This window comes from Xiphias gladius, chromosome 6 (genome assembly GCF_016859285.1).
Source record: "Xiphias gladius isolate SHS-SW01 ecotype Sanya breed wild chromosome 6, ASM1685928v1, whole genome shotgun sequence".
Taxonomy (NCBI): domain Eukaryota; kingdom Metazoa; phylum Chordata; class Actinopteri; order Istiophoriformes; family Xiphiidae; genus Xiphias; species Xiphias gladius.
Genome location: NC_053405.1, coordinates 24,723,224 through 24,744,327, shown reverse-complemented (window position 1 = coordinate 24,744,327; position 21,104 = coordinate 24,723,224). Strand labels below are relative to the sequence as shown.

The window sequence follows — 21,104 nt, the reverse complement described above, 5'->3', positions numbered from 1 at the left end:
CTGTGGGCTACGTTAAAAAGGCTTTTCTTGATCATCTACTTTGCAGGAACGCTCCCTGAATAACAATCAGTGAAAGTGCAAAAGACAACCGTATATCCAGAATACTATTCAGAGGTATGCATACTGAGGCCTACATAATACGTTGAAATTATAATAAAACTCATTTTACAGGACATTTATTAGTGCAGAGTCATTAATTAATGTCTCATTTATGAACCAAAGGGCATATCCTGCATTCATTTTCCTCTTTCCCTCCTCCCCGTGCTCTCCTTTCCTCTATTGCTCGCCTCACTTCTACCAAGTTATTTCACGTTAGGTGAGGTGAGGTATCAAAGGATGAGACAATAATTTTTTTTTTCTGACATAATTAGCAGAAAATGTACTGTAGGTTATTTGATGTCGTATATTTTCTGTGCTGTTTTGTGTCATGCAATGTGGAGAGCCTATAAAAAGCAAGGCATAGCTGGATGAGTAAGGATATTGAGGACAACGTGTCACACTGAGGAGAGTCCTGACCCTCGGGGTATCTAGTAGTCCTTATTACTCAATGCGTACAAGGAACCAGGCTCACATGTAGATATGAAATAGATCAATTTGCAAGTTCAACATGCTTAAACATGTTCAACAAATTGCATAAGAGATTCCAGCATATTTCTTCAGATTTTTTAACTTCAGATGCATAAGTAACATATTCAGATCCATAAGCATAATACTCAGCCTTCCAATTGGCTGATCTGTGCAGGCAATCTATGGACAACAGTGAAAGTATGCTGACATTCTCTAAACTCGGGGCCACAGAGGCTGGGGTTTTGCCCCAGGGGGATGCAGCTTTGTTCTCCAAGTCCTTCATGTGAAGAAACACAGCACAAGTGATGCAGCATAGGGAGGAAGCAGAAAAACAGCACAACTATCTCTATTTCCCCGTACGAGCCCTCCCTAAGAGCTCCCTCACACCTCTTACATCAGCCCTCCTGGCTCTGCTGCTTGTGCTGCCTCAGAGGGAGCATTATGCTTCTGATACACTAACCTCTGTAAGAACTGGGTTTTGACTTAGACACACGTCAGAGGAGAGGGAAGGAGAAAAGAGGCTCTGCCAGTAGCAGACACCTCTGCCTACAGTAAGTTGTTGTAAACAAGTGCTAATTTCATTAAATGCATTTGTCTTTTCGTTCTCAGATGATCAGGCACTTTTTAAGCTCTTGTGGCAAAAAGGAGCAGGGCCTGTGTAGGCGCAATGGAGTCTTCATCTGGTAGGTGACTCTATAGTAGTAATTCCCAACCTTTTTGCCTGTGACCTCTTAAAATGAAGCTACGTGTACTTGCAACCCCCTCGTCACAGGTTGCATATGTATACGGTGGCATGAACAGTTTAACCGCATGGTGCTTCTTTCTTCTAAAATAGTTATACTTGATTAATTTTAAGGGAGAAAAGTTACTTTGCAACGGACAAAGACTTGCAGGTCTTGGGGAGTGCTACTTCATAAGGGGAAAAAAATGCATAAAGCCTTCTCTGGCCTCGGGTGGAGCTGCGCAGAACCTGATAAACTGCTGTGAGTGAAGTCACTTGAAAAAATCTGATGGATGTGGAGTTGGAAGCAAATGGGCTCACCAGAGGCCTGTAGCTTGAGGCTCGAGGCTCAAGGCGACATTAGCTGCTGCTAGCATAACACACTTGAATCTCTGATCGAACTGTTTGGTGGTAGAGTTGCATTGTGGGTAATAGAGGTGCAAGGTTTTGACAAGGAAGAAGAATGCGTTGAATAAAAAGGACAATTTCATATTCTTCTTTTAAACTGTCAATCGTGAGTCTGACAGTGTTACAGAAGTGCAATGCTGAATCATCTCATGAGCCCTCAGAGTTATCTTGCAGCCCTGTGGGAACCCCACCGACTTATTGTGTATGGTATAACTTTATGATGGGTGCCCCGTTTTCGGATGCTTGGGTGCAGTCACTGACAAATCCTCCCCTTTTAAATTTGATATATTATAGCGAACATAGCTTATAATGAACTTAGCAAACAGTTGCTTGATTTATATATTAAGCAGATTTGGATTAACATCAGCATTCAACTGGAGCCATGTTTCTGTCCACTATTCGCTCATGTCTTTTAGCTCAGTGTTGGTCTCTCAACTGATGTGAGAAACCTCTGTCTCTTTAGTTGCTAAGTGCTCCACCACCAGCTAGTTGCTAAAATTGTCTGTTGCTTGGTGCTGGGCAAGTAACAGTGACAGTGAGTTTTTGGTGCGTCTTCACTAAAAAACAGCGGCACGCTGTGTCTGAAAACTGGGTTGATGAGAGCGATGAGAGCCAATAACCAGATCAACGAGCTTAGAACGGAGGGGAACTGTGTTGGGTGATTATTTTCAGTGGGTTCATGACTATCAGCACCCCCTTTCACATTACGCATAGCCTTTTGATCCATTTTTAATATGAAAATATTGATTATAGCAGCTTCAAACTATCTTTTTACACTTTAGCTCTCAGCTATCACACAAATCAGGTAAAATGACTGAAAACCTGATAACTGACGTGTGAATTTTTTTTTTTAGATTCCTGCAAAGCGAACCCTGAGGCCAAGGGGTGCTGCTGGAGAAGTGTTTGCTTGCAGTATCCGTGCAGGTCCAGGGAAATCAGGTGAACATAGCATATGTACAGTTATTTCATTAACTTAAAGGGTTTCTGGGCGTCCTGCCATCTCTGATGGACTATGCTAAGGTAGTAGAGCATCATAGAGCTAATATTATTTTGAGATATTACAATGATCTACAGTATGCTTCATTAAATGCGGGGTTAAGGGTGGGTGTTAGACAGCGATGACTTTGCTTAGCTGGCTGACTTTTTCAGTGCTGACACTTGCAGGTAGGGTGGTTGCAGCCGGTGTCGTAGCACTCCTCACAGACAGGACAACAAATCTGTGATCTGCTGCGATGTTCTGAGTGGCGCTTGCTCTTCCATATCAGAGGAAGGAGAGGATGGGAAATCCTATCCCAGGTCAGGAACTAGGATTACACAATTATGGCTGCAGGCAGGGCAAGCCTCAGCTAAGCAGTCGATGTCATAGCGGGCTACAGGCTGTCTCTGGCCTCCGAGGCTCTGTGGTCATCAGAGACAAATGAGACCGCGCGACGAGCTGGATCACACACTTGAACTATGCGACGCCCTCTATATTAGTGTATTGCTCATATATTTTACTAAGTTGTTCCAAACTTTGGGCAAATTTTCCCATTATTAATAAAGTCAAGTCAGATTCTGAAAATTCTTTGCTTAAACCACATATACACTGATCAGCCACAACATTCAAACAGGTGCCTGGATTTAATGTTGCGCCTGATCGGTGTACTTTACCCAGTCATCGGCACCGAAGTGGCTGGGCGAAGTCCTGTGTTAGTAACTGTGGCTGAGTCAGTCAAGCGTTATCCTGAAATAAACAGTCATTGAAATAAAAAAAAGATGCCTTTTCAAGTGAAAAAACACCACTGTGAAATTCATTAAAACACACTGCATAGAGTAGAGTTGGAATGGAGTTCAAATAATAAACAGATCATTCATTAATTCAGTGGATTCTGATTTATTTGGATATATATTTCATTGCTTATTTATTTATTTATTTAATTGCCTACTTATTGATTTCATTTAGGGAGAGATATTTATATTTTTCCTTCGAAATGCATTTATCTAAAATCTTATAATATATGTATATATTACATCCTTTATGTATTTATTTCATTTTTTATTTTATTGATATAATTGTGACACATCTAATCTTCCACACTGATGAGGCCAGGTCATGTGTATACAATGATAAAAAAGGAAAAAAGCATCGGACACTGACTCAGCAGTCTATTAGTCGATTTCACTTTCAGTGTGAGCACGCTCCACTCAAAGACTCCAGAGCACAGGCCACAAGACATTCACATGGCAGAGAGGTAAAGTAACATTCACAATTTCTAGCATAAGGGACAAAGATTTGACCAAAGTATTTTAACATCAAAGTATTTCCCCAGTTGACCCTGCATCAATCCTGATGTTTGTTGTTCAATAATCCAATAGCAGTAATGTATTTTCCTACAGATGATCTTGTAGTGTGTAAAATTGTATCTTTGGAGAGTTTCTTTCTTTCATCATGTTACATTCATTATGATATTCAGTAGATTCTTCTGCTAATAATGCGTAAACATGCAGAACTTTTACCATTAAGGACATATGTTTCCATATTGGTATTTCTGTTTTGACCATCATCCCCCTGAATTTCAGGCTTTCCAGTCTGTTGAAATATTGGATTTAAACGTTGAATGTCCCTGGACAAACACTTTGTCATTCTGAGCAAGCAGAGGACATCTGTGGGATCACCAGAATGTCTTTGAGGATACAACTCTCTGGTGGATAATATTTTGAAAAAAATGTTTTGATTTCCCCGTAAGGTTTGTGCAGTGAGCGCTGCGTGACCCGGGCTAGGAGTAACGTATGGAGTGCTAATTGGCGAGCGTTGCCCACACTGTGGCCGCGCCCTCCACCAGTGCGTACCACTGTACCGCACTGTCATGAAACTAGCAGCCTGTGATGCCAAAATCAGACCATGACTTTGTTTGTATCCCCCCATGTCCTACCAACAGCCTACGCTGGTTTCCTCGAACCGATGCCAATATCTTCCTAACTTTAGCAGCCAACTTTAGAAAGGCACTGACAAACCTGCTGTCTTGTAATTAAAGTATGAGGAGTCGTTGTTTGATCAAATGTTGAATGCTGTGTGACTTCGGCCTCACATCTCACGTTTCCCAACCAGGTTGGAGACATGTCTTAAGATTTCACGGAGGTGTCTGTGCAACATAATCTGATCCCAGGTAAGTCTTAAGCTCAATTCCCAAAATGTTTGGTTTGGAATATCCCCCTTTTCCTTAGTCCCATTATACCTTGTGTGAATTATGGGCGCAACTTCCCATTATTTTTTTCATTGAACCAGGTTCTGCTAAAGTTTAGCGGTTTGCGACAGGAAGGGAAGACGCCGTGAGGGTTTTGGGAAAATAAATTAGTTGGAGCAGAACCTGTCACACCTGAAAGGAAAAGTTAGACAATTTGGGAGATTCACTCATGCACTTTCTTGCCGAGAGTTAGATGAGAAAATTGATACCGCTCTCATATGTAAACATGAAGACTGGAGGAAGCTACCAGCAAGAGGCGGGAAGATGACCTGAAGAAGTGGCCTCAGAAGGATACTGATGAGAGTTAGAGCTTTTCTGATCATTCAGTTCATCGCTTTACTGTTGATAACTACGGAATCAACAAAACAGCTAAATATGCTACTGTACGCTATCCGAGGCCACTTCTTCAGGCCTTCCATCCCTTTGCTTTACATTAGCTTGTTTAAGATGTGACAAGCTTTGTTCCCACATCATGTAGTTACCCAAAGTCTCTAGGAAAAGGGAATGTGCCTTTAGCAAACCGTTAACTCTAGCCGGTCAACCGGTTGAAGTTGACGGATCTGCCAAATATCTGAATGAAGAAGAAATTCCACCATCAGAGCAGAGTGACGCTTCAGTACAAAGCTACCTTGGAAGCATGGATACACAGCAAACAGATATCATTAAGACGGGCTTGGCAACACACGTAGTCACAGGTGTCCTATATGGGGCAAATGTTTTATTTGTATTTGACAGTGAGAAGTCAGAGGCTAGCAGCATTCAGGACATCCAGGGTTGCATTAAGGCTGTGATAAAGAAGACTCTTCACTTTTATATTGAGGGGAAAGTTGATATCAAGCTTACTGAAAAGGCAGCGAAGACTTACATAAAACTTCCAAAGCTACTGGGAGAAAAGCGAGAACGTTGTTCCACTGAAGGTCTGGCCATTACCTAAGACCCAGCTCAAGACTAAAGGAGACCAGGCTTTTGCAGTCAGGACCTCTCAGGTCCGGAGCTCCCTGCCTGATGATCTGTCACACGTACTTGTGAAGGGACATACAGGTAGTCTTTCTGTTTGTACCTTGTAATTGTTCAACATGTAGTGGTTCATTAAAAAAAAACACTGAAATTTTAATTAAGTTCGAAACCCCCCCAAACAACTTTCTTACTCTTTCTGAGGGAAACACGAAGGCGACACATGAATCCTGGTCTGCCTGAGATTTTTCTCAGGTTTTGCGCTGAGAGGGGCTGGCTGGGCGCTGTTACTGGGAGGCAGAGTGGAGCACTGGCCGTAGTGAGGATGTTGCAGTAATTGTTTGCTACAAAGGAATGTTTAGGAAGGGAAAAGGTGACTGGTGCAGGCTCGGTTGAAGTCTCATGTCCTGGTGTTTAGGCCACTGGTGGTCCCCACCTGCAGCTACACTCTATGCAGAGCACGATGATAACTGCCAGTATTTCCCTTATCCATCTACTGGCTGCACCCGACTTGGAGTGTATCTGGACTGGCCTATCAGTCCATATATATATATATATATATATATATATATATATATATATATCATATGATTGAAGCAGCGCGTACTGTGCACAATACAGTGGATGACTGAGCTCATTGTGGAATGTGGGTGTGCATCTGGCTGCACAATTGGTTATTTAGAAACACTTGACTAATCACATTCATTTTACCTCCTGCCAGAACCAGGCCACTAATACAAACACAAACGTCTGGGCAAAACAGACTCAGCGACCCGGGCATTACAGCTGATGGTAATAATGACTGTATCGCTGAAAGTGGGAGAGAGACAAAAGGCAGTAGAAAGGATGCAGTGAAAAGCTGAGACGTCGTGCTTTCCAGAGACTGCTGACAGTGCACAGTCAAGTCCAGAAAGGTTCTACTCGGAGCTATCTAATCAATTGTAAAGAAGAAAGGGGGAACTACATCACAGTAGCAGTGGGTTGGAGATATATGGGGTCGATAAAAGTTTTTCTCCTCATACCTCCTCATGAAACATAACAGTGGTTTCACTTTGCAAAAATAATGAGATAATTTCACAAGAGCATCACGACTGTCTTCTAATCTATTATAAACCAATTTAAATTCTACAACTAATGATCATTGTTCATGTTTCCTCACCCCTGAATTGTGTGAATTTCATCACAAATATCTGCTATCATAGTCCACTTCTTATGTTGGCTGCTGACCTTGAACTAATGGTGAGTTTTCTGGAGCGCACCGACTGCTTACCACGCCGTTTTCAACTCCATGCTTATAACTGACGGGGACTTGAAAACCACTGATGTTTCGTTTTAGTGCTCACCAACACACACAAAGGAACACTTTTGCTGCATTGCACTGGGGCTTTTTTTAAACTCCGCGTCATTTCACTTAAGCTTTCATTTTTCAGTATAATGAGCACATTTTTCACTGCGGGCTAATGAAAGGAAAACAAACAAGAAAAAAAAAACACAACTGCTACAGCAGGCGAGAGTCTGAATGTCTGTGGTTTCAGGGGTTGCTACAAAATCTTGATAGCGTTTGACAGACTGTAAATAAAATATAACAAGGTGGTGCACTCTCCTGTGTATCTGTATCTAAAGTGAAAAAGTGGAGAAGCAACTACATGTGTGCTCACTGAAGACACAGCATCCCAACTGGCTAGTTAGAATTTTAACTTCCACATCAGTACACACAGTGGAAACGCTGGGCTAATATTACAGTTAATTCCATCACAGGCAAAACAATCACATTGCAGGACTTGCTAAAACTTTGGTGCACAGCATCTTACTGTGGAGGTTTCAGTAAGACCAGTTAGCTCATCGGATCCCAGATGGGCTGATGCGGGGAAGCCTGTGTGGCAGTGCTTTTCTGTGGCGTTTCCGAGAAACCTCTCTCACACTCTCCACTGCTCACAGCAATGGTTTCCGCAGCATGTTGAAGTTTCAGAGGGGACTTGTGCGCTGATACACCGGCACTCTCCTTAAAATCCCTATAAATTGCTTAACACCAGAGAATCCTATTTTCCTACTTCTTTCTTGCCCCTACATTCGTGGTGGAGGGCTTGGCCGTGTGTTTTTATCCAACTCGCTGATTTTGGGAAAGAGTGATTCCTCTTCACTTGCGACCATTCTTGTCTGCAGGCTTTTGCATAATGCTTCATAGAACGCTCGCGGATCTCTGACCTTCCGCCTGCTGTCACTCTGTAGCGTTATGCCATTAAAAACGCCGTGCCGCGCGGCCTCGCATGCAGTTTTGTCGAATGAACCACTGTATGGGTTCCTGCTCATGGTATTAAAAACATCTAGCTGCCTTTTTTTTTTTTTTTTTTAATCAGATTGACTGATTGAGATGTCTCTGGACGGCAGAGCCTCAGACAGGTCTTTAAGCACCTCAAGTGCTTTTTAAGAAAAAGCAATTGAACTCAACTCTGCTGCTGGCCTCTCCTACGTACATCGTTCACTTGAATTTCAGTTCACATCTTCACTTGCAGCTGTGAGGTGATTGTAGGGAGCAGCATACATCATCCAAAAGGCGTTTACTGTTCTAAAAGATTAAGCCATCCACCTTATCCCTAAGACTCGAGCAATCCTTCTCAAACATACACCTGCTTCAGTGACTACAGCATCAAGCTCTCTTGAGTTCTTTGTGACTGATTACACATACAGTATAACTTGTCAAGAAAAGCTGTGAAGTGGTTGGTCTCTGCTCAGGGCCTGCATCTGATACAGACGACTCCAGCCTATGGTTCAGAAAATGCCAGCCTATGACTGGCACTAAACTTATTTTTCAGGTTCGAGTGCGCTCCGTTTTTTTTCCCGTCTGAGCAGAATCCCACTAGACACTCTTTAGGAAAGGCCCTGTTTCATCAGGCAGTTCAGTAGTTCAACAGTCATTCCATCTGCAGTTGTATTCTCAAGCTCAGGAAGATCTAAGAAGACGGTCAGCGGCTCTGAGCTATCAACTGACGCTCTTAGGGACACTATAAGCCTTTTTGCTTAATGAGGTGCTTTCATCCACAATGTGAGCTTTGGCTGGGCCACTGTGATACTTGCCAGCAATGTTTGCCTTGTCTATTTTGATATAAAATGTATAACGTCTTAACATGTGACATTTGAGTGAAAAGCACGGCCAAAAGTTACACCGTTTTTCATCTGTAGCTCTATTAGTCCTGGATGATCAGAGTAAGTTTTTTTTAAATATAGCCCGCTGTTCTGAAGACATTGTGGGTTGAAGCTAAAATTTCAGCACATGTTTTAAGAAAGCTTGATTCTGGGGCTTTCTCATCTTATCGTTTCAGTGGGTCGCCGGTGCGAGAAACTGTTCATTTATTTTCTTTCTCAAAGATTTCAGTACCTTATGGGTCTAACCTACAGTTCTGCCAGTCACGAGAGAATGTGTACCTCCGTTTTCCAGGTCTCATTGCCCCAAGTGACCCTGCTTCCCTGCATGACTTGCATCCCAATTGTTTTTTTTATTTTTAACTATAAGAAAAGCGTTTCTTCTTGGTGCAATATTCAAATAAATTTCTATTCGAGCAGTCATGTAAGTTCTTGCTGGCTGATGACAGGCCAACATTGCCATCCCCGGAGCCATATCACTAGTGTGGCTAAAAATTATTTGAACATCATTAAATTGCCAAAAAATAATTAGATTTTCCTACTCTGGTTTTAAAAACGCAGCTTTAACATTTTACCATTTATCATTCCATTTACTTGTGTGTGTTTGCCATATTCCATTTCGCAACACTTCTATTTCCAAACCTCGCTCTTTCTTTTTATATTGCTGGAAACATGATTTAAATTCTTCTGTTCTGAACAGCATGAACCGTTTAAAGACACGGTGATGCTTTAAGTGCAGGTAATTGTGTGAACTCCGAACCCCAACTAATAATTAACAAGCAATTAACATACCCATCCGACTAAGGACGGATTCTAAATTGTACATACTGTAATTTTACAAGAACACACAAACTCTACACAGACCTGGGCTGAGATTTGAACCTGTGGGATTCATGGCGAGGTATAAGCTGTTTGATTTGATCGGTGCCAACAGAGACATGGCTGACCGTGGTCCAGGTTTCTCCCATTTTCACCTTGTGTCCACTGCAGGTCCACTCCAAGATCGCTATCTTAATTTCCTGCTACCATTTGCATCATCCACATATTAACATTGCCATGATACCATTTAAGACATAGTGTACACAGACGCTGATGCTCTATGTGGATGAGGAATGTTCTCAATGAGCTGCAGTTGTCTGATTGCTTTTTTCAGAGAAGCCTAAAATTTAAATGCATAGATGCAATAGTTTTTCCAGGGTCTTGCTTTGTGATAAATCCTTCAGAGTTTGCTAATTTGGTTATTGGTTAAAGGTTTTTTTGTTTTTTTTTCCCAATAATTATCGGTAATTTTTCAAGGTATGTAGATTCTTGTTGAAAGGGTTAATAACTGTTCAAGGCCTTTGGGAAACAGCCTGATGCCATGCAAAACATTGTTCAAAGATTTTAGATGTCGCACAGTTTCCTCCAGGGTTTCGTGGTTAATAGGATCAAAGAGTGTCGTGATAACTTGACTGGATTAATGCATGAGTGATAAGTAATGAGCCAGTAACAAGAAGACAGGTATTAAGCACCTTATCCAATGTCTGAGTTTATTTAGTGTGTTATTTTTCAGAAAAAAACACGTACCCAGCCACTGCAAAGAGGCTAATGCCTGCCAAATGAAATGTTTTGCACTGTAACATTTTGCAAGCTAATATGACAGTTTTATTCGAATAATGTGTCATAATAACAATGGACTTTATGTCTGGGTGCAAATGCAGCAGAGCCATCTGGCCACACTAGAGCCCAGCTGGCGAACAGCGCTGCATTCTAACAGCCAGCTGAGGTGTTCTAAGAAAAGCGATGAGTTCATGTGGTTGGCTGTAACCAGCATGACAGTAATTCTGTGAATCTGATGTACATTTGTCTGAATAGTTTATTTTTCTTGTCGGCTTAATGGTGTTCCTCGGCAATAAGAGGGGCAGGGCTATAACAGTGGCTGTATATTTTGAGCATATTGGACATTTGTGACGAAAACACAATGATTGTGATTTCTACACCATGAAGATACAGACGGGAAAAACTGATTGCAGTTGCAATTGCAGAAATGTGGACATGAGACTGTGACATGTGACCTACTGTGCAAGGTAATCCGACTGAAAAGTCTTCTCACATACCAAAGAAGTATTTGTGTAGAATGCGGTGCAGTTTCTCCAGTTTTTCTACACATACACATTTTGGGAGGTGCCTTATGTATTTCTGAGTCAAATGTGTTTGAAGAATTATAAACTTCAGTGTTTGAAGTGGTGTTCTGTCAGTATACAGTCGTGACATGAAATTTACAAGTGAATACGAGACAAATTAGATTGAGACAGAGAATTAGAAAGTGAACGCCTAATATTTCTATCAAATATTCACATCAAATGACCAAAAGTAGAGGTTAACTTGCTTCATACAGTTTCATTCATGGGGCTTCTGTGAGCGCAGGATGTTTCCAGCGTTTGAAGCGGACTGATGTCTGTCCTGGCTGATGTGAGACGGTTGACATAGATTCCCCGCAGTCTGAACGAACTCAGCAATGTGAATGAAAGAATCCTTCTCTGACCATTTTTGGCAAATGATGACATGTAAAAGCTAACTGAAGCGATACGCTTTGCTCCGTCTATGTGGTTATCCAGAGTTGGACAAATAAAGGCCTTGTCTTGTTCTTAAAAGATCTTACAGCTAAAGTTCAAGTTCAAAGATCGTACCATTCTCTTATCTAAGTATGACTCAACATCCAGTGAGCTTATTTTAGCATAAAGACTTTAAACGGGTAGCTGGGCTGATAACATAATCCACCATCTATCCCCTCTAAAGATCAGTAACTAATACGTATTTCTTGGCAGGGACCAGTAACGTCCTGGAATCTATGCTGGTTACATGTCCTGTCCAGGATTTAATCCCGAACATAACCCCACATAAAACGACTAATTGTTCTACATTGGTTTTTGTACAGATTAAAGAAACGTAATTTTGGACGTAAAAGGTCCAAAGAGGGCGGCTTTGATAGGTCTCCATCATGTCCCTTCTCTATGATGGAAGAGTTTAGAACATTCTCAGATGACAGAACTATAGGCGAATCGTCTGAAGAGGTACTTTTGAACTATTTTGGAAAAATTTCACACCATTTGGTTTTATTTTCTCACAGGACAGATTTTTAAAAAATGCTCCACCATGTATCCCAGGACATGCAGAATGAGGCTGCCTATGATGATGTCAGTGTCGTACATCTTCTTCGTTGAGTGCTCACACTCCGTGGGTGATGAAGAGCTTCTTTGATGATCCTGGAGACCCAATTTGTGTCGGCAACCTTGGCCCCTGGTTATTGGTCTGCCTGATTTTAGGGGATTACTCACACCACAGCCGCTGTTGTTGCTCCCGCCTCCAGTTTTAAAATCACGCATTTAGATTAATTATCCTTTGCGGATGTACAGATATTCAAACTGTCTGTCTCATTACATCCAGAAATGTATTATTGCCTCAGTCTAATTATCTTCCTTATATTTTCCCAAGGAAGCCCAATCAAGTCTCTGATTTGTTTCCTTTATTGCTTTTATTGCAGGCACAAACAAACTGAGGTTCATTATCTGAGAATCTGGAGACATGGAGAAAAATAACTCTTTTTTTCATTCCAACAGTAATTCTCTTATTCATTAATTTATAGTATTATGTTCTTATCTCATGGTTAAAAATGCCTTGCTGTATACATCAATTCAGTCATTACATTCATTACATTCTTTACTGCTGTAAGAATCCCTGAGGGGAGCATTTCCTTTTGTACTAGCCTTGTACCATCTGATCCCTGATTTACATGCCAATTACTGAGCAAATTTGTAATGCCTAATGATTTTTTTTTTTTTTATGAGTGACACTTTCTCACCCGCCCATCTGACAGTTTCCCTGTAAAAACCGTATTTATACAGTCAAATCCTCAAAGCAGCGTTTCTTCGAGGAGGTTTTACTATCCAGCATCCTCAGGGAGTTTATCAGACAGGAAGCTTTGTGTTTCTCTAAAAGCTGTCATTTCTGAATATACTGCATGACTGCTTTCATGTGGCAACTTTATTGCAGTTTCATTGTCATTGTGCAGTAATAGGTTGATATTTTTCAAGGCTTGTTTTGTGCTTAAATCATAGTTTAAGAGGTTTGGAAATGTGTTTGGCAGCATGTACCTCTTTGTCAATGATGCACATAAATTTTAAAAATGAGAGAAAGGCCACTTTTTGGACATTATATGTGGTACTCTCACTTCTCACAAACAGCACAAAAATCAGCTTATGAGGTTTGTTTGGTAAGGCTTTATTTTACACATCTTTTCCTAATTTAATTACCTATTACAAGTGTAAAAGTGTATGTAACTTTTTACTATAGCTAAGCAAAATACAGAAGACAACACAGGTCTGAGTTGCTTTAGTTAGCATGGTGTTAGCTGTGTTGGATAGAGGCAGTCACTAGTGTCCTTGAAAGAATATCTTCTTTAAACCCCAAACTGAATAAATGAGTGGGGAAACATAATGAATGCCATGCAGGAGCTCTGCATGGTACAATTAAGCAAAATTAACATCCCATCATGCTCTGTGGCTCTGTGTATAAAAATGCTGAGCAGGTACAGCCGATTCTGATTTTGTATCAAGATGGCAAGAGGAAAAGATCTAAGTGACTTTGGAAGAGGATTCATTGTCTGGGCACGGATGGCAGGAGCTTCCGTCACAAAGACTGCTCAACTGGCCATGTGTCACGAAGTGACATCTGCATTTAGACCTATGGGAAAGACGTCAGTAAAATCAGAAATTGTAGCTGACAGCGCACATTTGATGATCGTGATGCTCGCGCATAAGGGCAATATGTAAGGAAAAACAAAAGAGCAACTCTTCATCAGGTGACTGAGAATGTCAATGCAGGACGTGATCTGACTGTCAGCAAAAAAACAGTGCTTCAATGAATATATAGAGAAGGATATCATAGTAGGGTTGCAGTGGAGAAACCCCTCTTTACAAAGATAAATGCACATTTGAGAGTTCAGTGGTGTAAAAACCATCGGCACTGGTCTACAGAGATGTGGAAAAAAGTGATTTGGTCAGATGAGTCATGCTTCACCATATTCCCAACAATTGGATGAGTGCATGTGTGGCGTAGACCAAGAGAACAGTACAGGCCTGAATGCTGGACCCCTTCAGTGAGGTGATGCGGTTTTGCTGTTATGCTGTGGGGGGCACTTTGCCAGCATGGTTTGGGTCAACATGGCCCCTTAGAGGGAAGGGTCACTTCAAACCAATAAAAAGTTGTTCTGAGTGATCACCTTGATCCTGTGATGAAACATTTCTATACTGATGGGAGAGGACTCTTCCAGGATGACAACGCCCCCATCAATGGGGCTTGACGGGTCACTGAAGGGTTTGATGTGTCTGAAAATGACGTGAATCATGCTATGGCCTTCGTAGTCACCAGATCTCAACCCAGTTGAACACCCACAGTGGTTTTGAACTGACGTTTTAAGACAGCGCTCTCCACCACCATCATCAAATCACCAAATGAGGGAATATCCTTTCGAAGAATGGTGTTCATCCCTCCATTAGAGTCCAGAGAATTATCAACTCAGTGTTAAGTTCCAGTGATACAGCAGAATTTTTTTGTAGCCTTCTCCAGACCTGGGCCTTGACACAATCCTATCTCTGACCTCAGTAGACAGTTCCTTCTACCTCATGGCTTGGTGTTTGCTCTGATATACATTGTCCGCTGTGAGACCTTATGTAGGCAAGTTTGTATCTTTCCAAATAAAGCCTAAGCAGTTGAATTTTCCACAGGTGGACTACAATCAAGGTGTAGAAACATCTCAAAGATGTTGGGCGATAAGGCCTTGAACATAGCCAGTGTTCCACCTCTGCCCATGGGGCTGAGTTTAGGGACGAGCCAAGTTTTTCCCCAGCAAACTCAGAAAACCTTTTCTTTCTGGACCATACTTTGTGCATGTTATGTTGAAAGAGGAAAGGGCCTCCAAAAGCTGTTGACACAAAGTCGGAAGCACACTATTGTCTAAAATATGATGATATATTGTAGTATTAAGACAGACAGGGGACTACTATGTGCACAACATCCCTGATTCATTCAATCCTTATTAGTCATTACATCCAAGAATTGTTCCAGGCATTTGATTCATCTCATCTGTCACCAGAACAAAGCCATTTAATCCGAGTACAGAGGACTGGAGGTTGCAGATTTCATGGTAATGTAAGAGAAAGAGAGAGACACAGGGACAAATTTCAGGCTTAAAATCTGGTGCTCGTGTGTCACATTATAGTAATGTAGAGTACACAGGGAAATACACACCTGCTGTTCATTTATCTGAAGTGCAACACTATAAATCATCTGTAATTTGCAGATTGAATCATTGCAGCTCCAGCGTATCGTGCATCTGAATTCTCCAATCCATTCATCCCACACTACACCAATCAAAACATTAACACGAGCAGGGGAATAAAGAACAAACAGTCATAGTGACAGAAATGAAATTAGAATGAATAACGTTCGTGGAAATTTAATACAGCAGAGAAAGGACGGGGAGAATAAATGAAGAATGTGGATGACCAATAAATGATTAAGGACATGATTACAGTTGTCTTGTGGGTTATGAAAATTATACCAGCATTGGTCATTTGAGAGCCGCTGTGCCATGACCTCAGTGGTGTTGAGTCACACATAATAAAACAGGGATCATATCTAAGTTATAGGACTATGTTGTAGGACGAGGTCCTACAAAAAAATGACCTCTTCTGGCTTGGCCACCACTGCGGAAGAACATTTATGCTTTCGTTTTTATTATATATTATATATATATATATTATATATAGTGTAACAGTAAATAGACATATTATGTGAAATGTGGGAGCAAACTGATTTTTTAATCAGCATAATTTTGGTTGTCAAGTATAGTTGAAATGTCATAGCCAGGTCAGGTGGATTTTTAGCAATGCCCACAATGGTGGTCTATCCATCACTTTGTTCTAGACTGGACTATCTCAAGAACTATTGGATGTATTGCCATGAAATTTTGTACAGGAATCCATGGTCCCAAGTGGATGAAATCTACTGGCTTTTCCTCTACTGCCACCATTTGGTTACATTTTTGATCTCATGACAAATGTCTCAGAATCACACATTCATGGTCCCCAGACCATGAAACCTAATGACTTTGCTGACCTACAAAACTAATGACATTCCAATCAACCTCAACTGTACTTTGCTGTTAGTGCTAATTTGCAGATGTTAGCATGCTGACATGCTCAACTAAGATGGTAAACACGGAAAGCATTATACCTGCTTCACATCAGCATGTTAGCATTGTTATTGTGAGCGCATTAGCATGCTCCAGCACCGCTGTGCCACAAACTTACAGACTGCTAGAATAGCTGTAGACTTTATTCGACAATCAGTATAGAGATAGACAGGAAACATCAGGAGAGACAGGGGGTACGGCATGCAAAAAAGGTCCTTTAACCAGGAATCAAACCGTGGACGTTGCTGTAGGCTCGTAATCTTGTTAAGCACAGTATTGGTTTGTATGCCACTCTCCACATGAAGGTATTGGTTACTAGATGTAGGTCATTTTAACTGAGATGTTAGCTTTGTTGTATATTTATATTGTTATATCAGCAGTAGATTTCTCAGAAATTCTTTAAAGGTTTCATGTGTCCCTTTAAGGGAAACAGGATTTCATTCGCAGTCAGAGGTTTGCTGAGGCAGACCTGCGAGAAACAGCTGAGGTCTTGCCTTTTTTTGGTCACTGAGCAGGTTAATAACATATTCAGTACTTTTCATTATTATTTAACACGGATTGTTTTGTTTCGTGCATTCCATTTCATCCCAAGCCAGTGAAACTTTATGTCAGACACCCCCACATTAAAATGGACGTTTGAAAAGGGACTTTTTTTGTGCTTTGTGGTTTTTCCACAACTGTAAGTCCTTCTGTGAAGCATCCATAACTGATGTATTAACAGTTCATTAGTCACTGACAGTGTAACACAGTTGAAGTCACATGAAATATAAGAAATTATTCACTACATTATATTTCTTATATTTGCTAATTAAGTTTTTATGTATTTATCAGTACATCACAAACACCATAACTTGACAAAGACCATGAGATGCAGCTGAAAGCGATTGGAAAAATGTCAAAAGCTGACCTTGAGTTAACATTTTTTTACAAGTCTTTGCAAGGTCAAGAATGAAACCTTCAAGCTCAACATGTCTTTATGACGCATGAAAGCATTTATAATCAGTTTTAAACCCAACTTTGAATGATTTGTACATGAGTACAAACAGTGAATACATGTTAATAAAGGATTTATTCATGTGTTTGTTCATACATGTACTGTATAACATTATATATGATTACAGCTATGCAATATTGTGTTATGAGTCATTCATTATCTGTTACTATAAGTTGTAATTGTTAATAAATACATTAATGCTTAAAAATGGCCTTGAATCTGCTCAAAACTACATTATAACATGTTATAAACAATTTATTAAGAGTTTAATCAGTGCTTATGAATGCTAAATAGAGGGGGTTGAAGTAAAAAAGACTTACCCATTAAGGCTTTGGCAAGTGTGTACTTTTTTGTATATGTGACACACAGCAAAATGTACTGTATATTCTATCTGCAGACCCAGTATAGTAAAGCCAAATAAAAGTAGTTGAAGTGGTCATTTTTGGCAATTATCAAACAAACTGAACAAGTTTAAAGGAATGTGATGGAAATTCAAGTGCAGTAAATATTTCAAGCCTTTACACTTGTTGGGAAAGTGTTACAGAGTGCTGGTACATTAGTGATGTGTTTTTGTTTGATTTGTTACGAGATGTTGGGTTTTGTCAGGCGGCTGCACACGGGTGTCGCTAAGCGGAGTGGACTCCTGACAGGTGGTGTCACTCCTACGCGCTGCACGTCGCTCAACCAGGCGGTGCAGATGGTGCGTTGCGAGCTGTGTATGCCAGCAGTTGTTGTTTTGGAGATTGTATATACCCCCAATTCCTTCTTCACTTATAGTATTTCACATGATCAACTTTCTCCTTTAGGAAAGAATGGAAATAATCACAAGCTGTGATACTGTGTTTTATATTTACAACATAAATAGGAAATTATAATCTTGTGCAAAGACTAACAAAACAAAACAGCAAGGCCAGAATTCACTGAGTATAACATTGTTGACAACATAGCCATGTAATCAATGTGAGCTGAAAGAAAATGTGCACAGTTACAGTATGTACATCAAATTTCAGGGAGGATCAAGAAATCTGAGCGTGAAGAGTAATTCTAACATGAGATCTGCAACACTGTGTCTGCACTCATTCCAAATACAACATGCAGTTTGAAAGAAAAAAAGGAAGTCGCCATGTGAATTATGCTGTATTGAACGGATTAATAAAAAATTGTGAAAGCAGTTCTGACAGCACAATAAAAAAAAAAAAAAAAACTTGTGGTTTTGTGCCTCTGCCAACCAGTCAAGTTTCGGTTTACATCCATGTCTGTCCAGACTCATATAATATATGTAGTGAAGACTTTGAAGGAATTTAATCAAACGTACTAAGTGTAGTTTTTTGACATGTGATATAGAGATATATAAATAAAATTGACTTGACTTGACTTTGCTAAGCTTTGTTGTTCTTGTTCTGCTGTACATCTACTGTATTAGTGTGTAACTTCATTGAGAGAAATAAAAAACAGAGTCAAATTCCTTGTACGTGATCACATCCTTGGCCAATTAATCTGAAAGTTGTAGCCATGATAGCAGACAATGCTTCAAATACCGATGTTGCTGAAAAGAAGCTACAAATTTTAAAACGTGGATGCTTCACACACATATTCAACCTGGCAGCACATGAGACCTATACAATCACCACAGTTTCAAGGTGGACACCCAAGATTCGTGACACCATTTCAGTATCCAACCAAATGTGAAATATGGTCACAATCTCCCCTTTTGTTCCTGAGTTATGACATTGAATAATGGCCAAAAAAGTGATTTTGCAGAACATTATGAGGTCACAGTGAAGTTGACCTCTGACCATTTGGATATACAATGTCATAACTTCATCATGTTATCCTATTAGACATTTGTATTAAATCTTGTCATAATTGGCATATTAATTCTTCAGTTATTGGCAAAAACTGTTTTTTTGAGGTCACAGTGACTGTGACCTTTGACCTTTGACCATTAAATTCTTATCAGTTCATCCTTGGGTCCAAGTGGATGTTTGTGCCCAAGGGGATGAAATTCCCCCAAGGTGTTCCTGATATATTGCGTTCACATGAATGGGACGGACATGAGGTCACAGTGACCTTGACCTTTGACCACCAAAATCTAATTAGTTCATCCTTGAGTCCAAGTGAACATTTGTGCCAGATTTGATTAAAATTCCCTCAAGGTGTTCCTGAGATATTGCGTTCACGAGAATGGGATGGATGGACTGACGGACAGACGAACAACCCAAAAGCATAATACCTCCGGCCACAGCTGTCGCCAGCGTGGAAGCATAAAAAGAAATAGTGTAAACTGCTCAGATATTGTACATGTTTACATGTTTACTACAAAAGCCTGGGAATCTTTTTACTACTGTCATGTGATACATACATTGTCCATTTATCGTTGGGTATATGACGTTTCTTCTTGAATACTGAAAAGCAATAGCAAATGGGTAATTGTAAATATTAAAGAAAAGTTTGATACTTTGGGAAATACTCTCATTCATTTTCTCACTGAGAGTTAGATGGGAAGATTGATACCATTCACATGCCTGTACTGTAAATATGAAGGTACAGCCAGCAGCTGGTTAGCCTAGCTTAGTGTAAAGACTGGAAACAGGGGGAATCAACTAGCTGTCCAAAGGTAACAAAACCCACCTACCAGAAGCACTAAAGCTCAGTAATTAACACATTATATCTCATTTGTTTAATCTGTAGACATACAAAAATGTAACAATGACACAATGACAAGTTCTGGAAGTCACAGTGTCCAGCCCACAAAAAGACACGTTACCAGCCGTAAAAAGACAATTTGTTATTTCATTGTTACTTTTCTGTTTGTGTATGGACTAAACAAAAGTGAAATAATGTGTCAGTGAGCCTTAGAGTCAATTTTTAAAAAAACTTTAAACACAGCCAGTCTAGCTGTTTCCCAATGTTCCCAGTCTTTAAGCTAAGCTAACCTTCACCTGTCTGTAGCTTCGTATTCAAAAGACAGACATGAGAGTGGTGTCAATCCTCTCATCTAACTCTCAGCAATAAAGTGAATAATCACATTTCCAAAAATGTCAAAAATATTCTTTTAAATAGAGGCAGTAAATGACATAATAATGAGTTTATAAAATGCTGGTATTAATTCCATCAGCCTCTCTCTTGTTAAACAAAACTGGGCTTTGAAATCAAAGTTACAAGTTAACATTTGACATCATTACACAGTGTTTTAGCCCCTGTTAATCACGGGAGCAAGGTCACAGCAGTTCCAGTGTGCACTTTTAAAACAGCAAGTGAACAGTTGGTGGTATCAACTCCAAGGCAAATGAAAGGAATAGTTTAGAGATTTTTGGAAATAGGCTTAGCCGTTTCTCTCTGTTTCCAGTCTTTATGCTAAGCTAAGTTCCCCGCCTGCTGAGGGTAGCTTCTTATCTATTGTACAAACATGAGAGTGGTATCTATCTACTCATCTCACTCTTGGCAAAAAAGCATATTCCTGAAATTTTGAACTATTTCTTCAAGTCTGGTTTCAGTGCAAAAAATTGTTTCCAGATCATAAACTCAGAGTTTGGCCTGTGTGTATATTGTCGTATTTGTCCATATTAAACTAGGGAATAATGTAAAGTAATAATACTATGAATATTTGTCAGTTGTTTTGTCATTAGCGATATGTTGTAACAGAGTGACCACATTTTATACGGAAATTATGAGTACAGATGGAATAACTGACCTAAAGCAGTGTAAATAATCGTTTCGTCTGTGCTTCAGCCCATGAGATACTGTACAATGTACCAGGTCTCCACGAGTCATAGCAGAGTCATTTACATGAAAGTCTCAGTGTAAAATACATGCTCTGGAGATAAATCCTTGTGACTGTGCATGTACAGATGTACACTG

At 40.2% G+C, this 21,104-nt stretch overlaps 1 pseudogene; it reads left to right on the top strand.

The window, feature by feature from the left end:
• Positions 1 to 872: 872 nt before the first annotated feature.
• LOC120790775 lies at positions 873 to 6,270 on the top strand (annotated as a pseudogene).
• Positions 6,271 to 21,104: the final 14,834 nt, after the last annotated feature.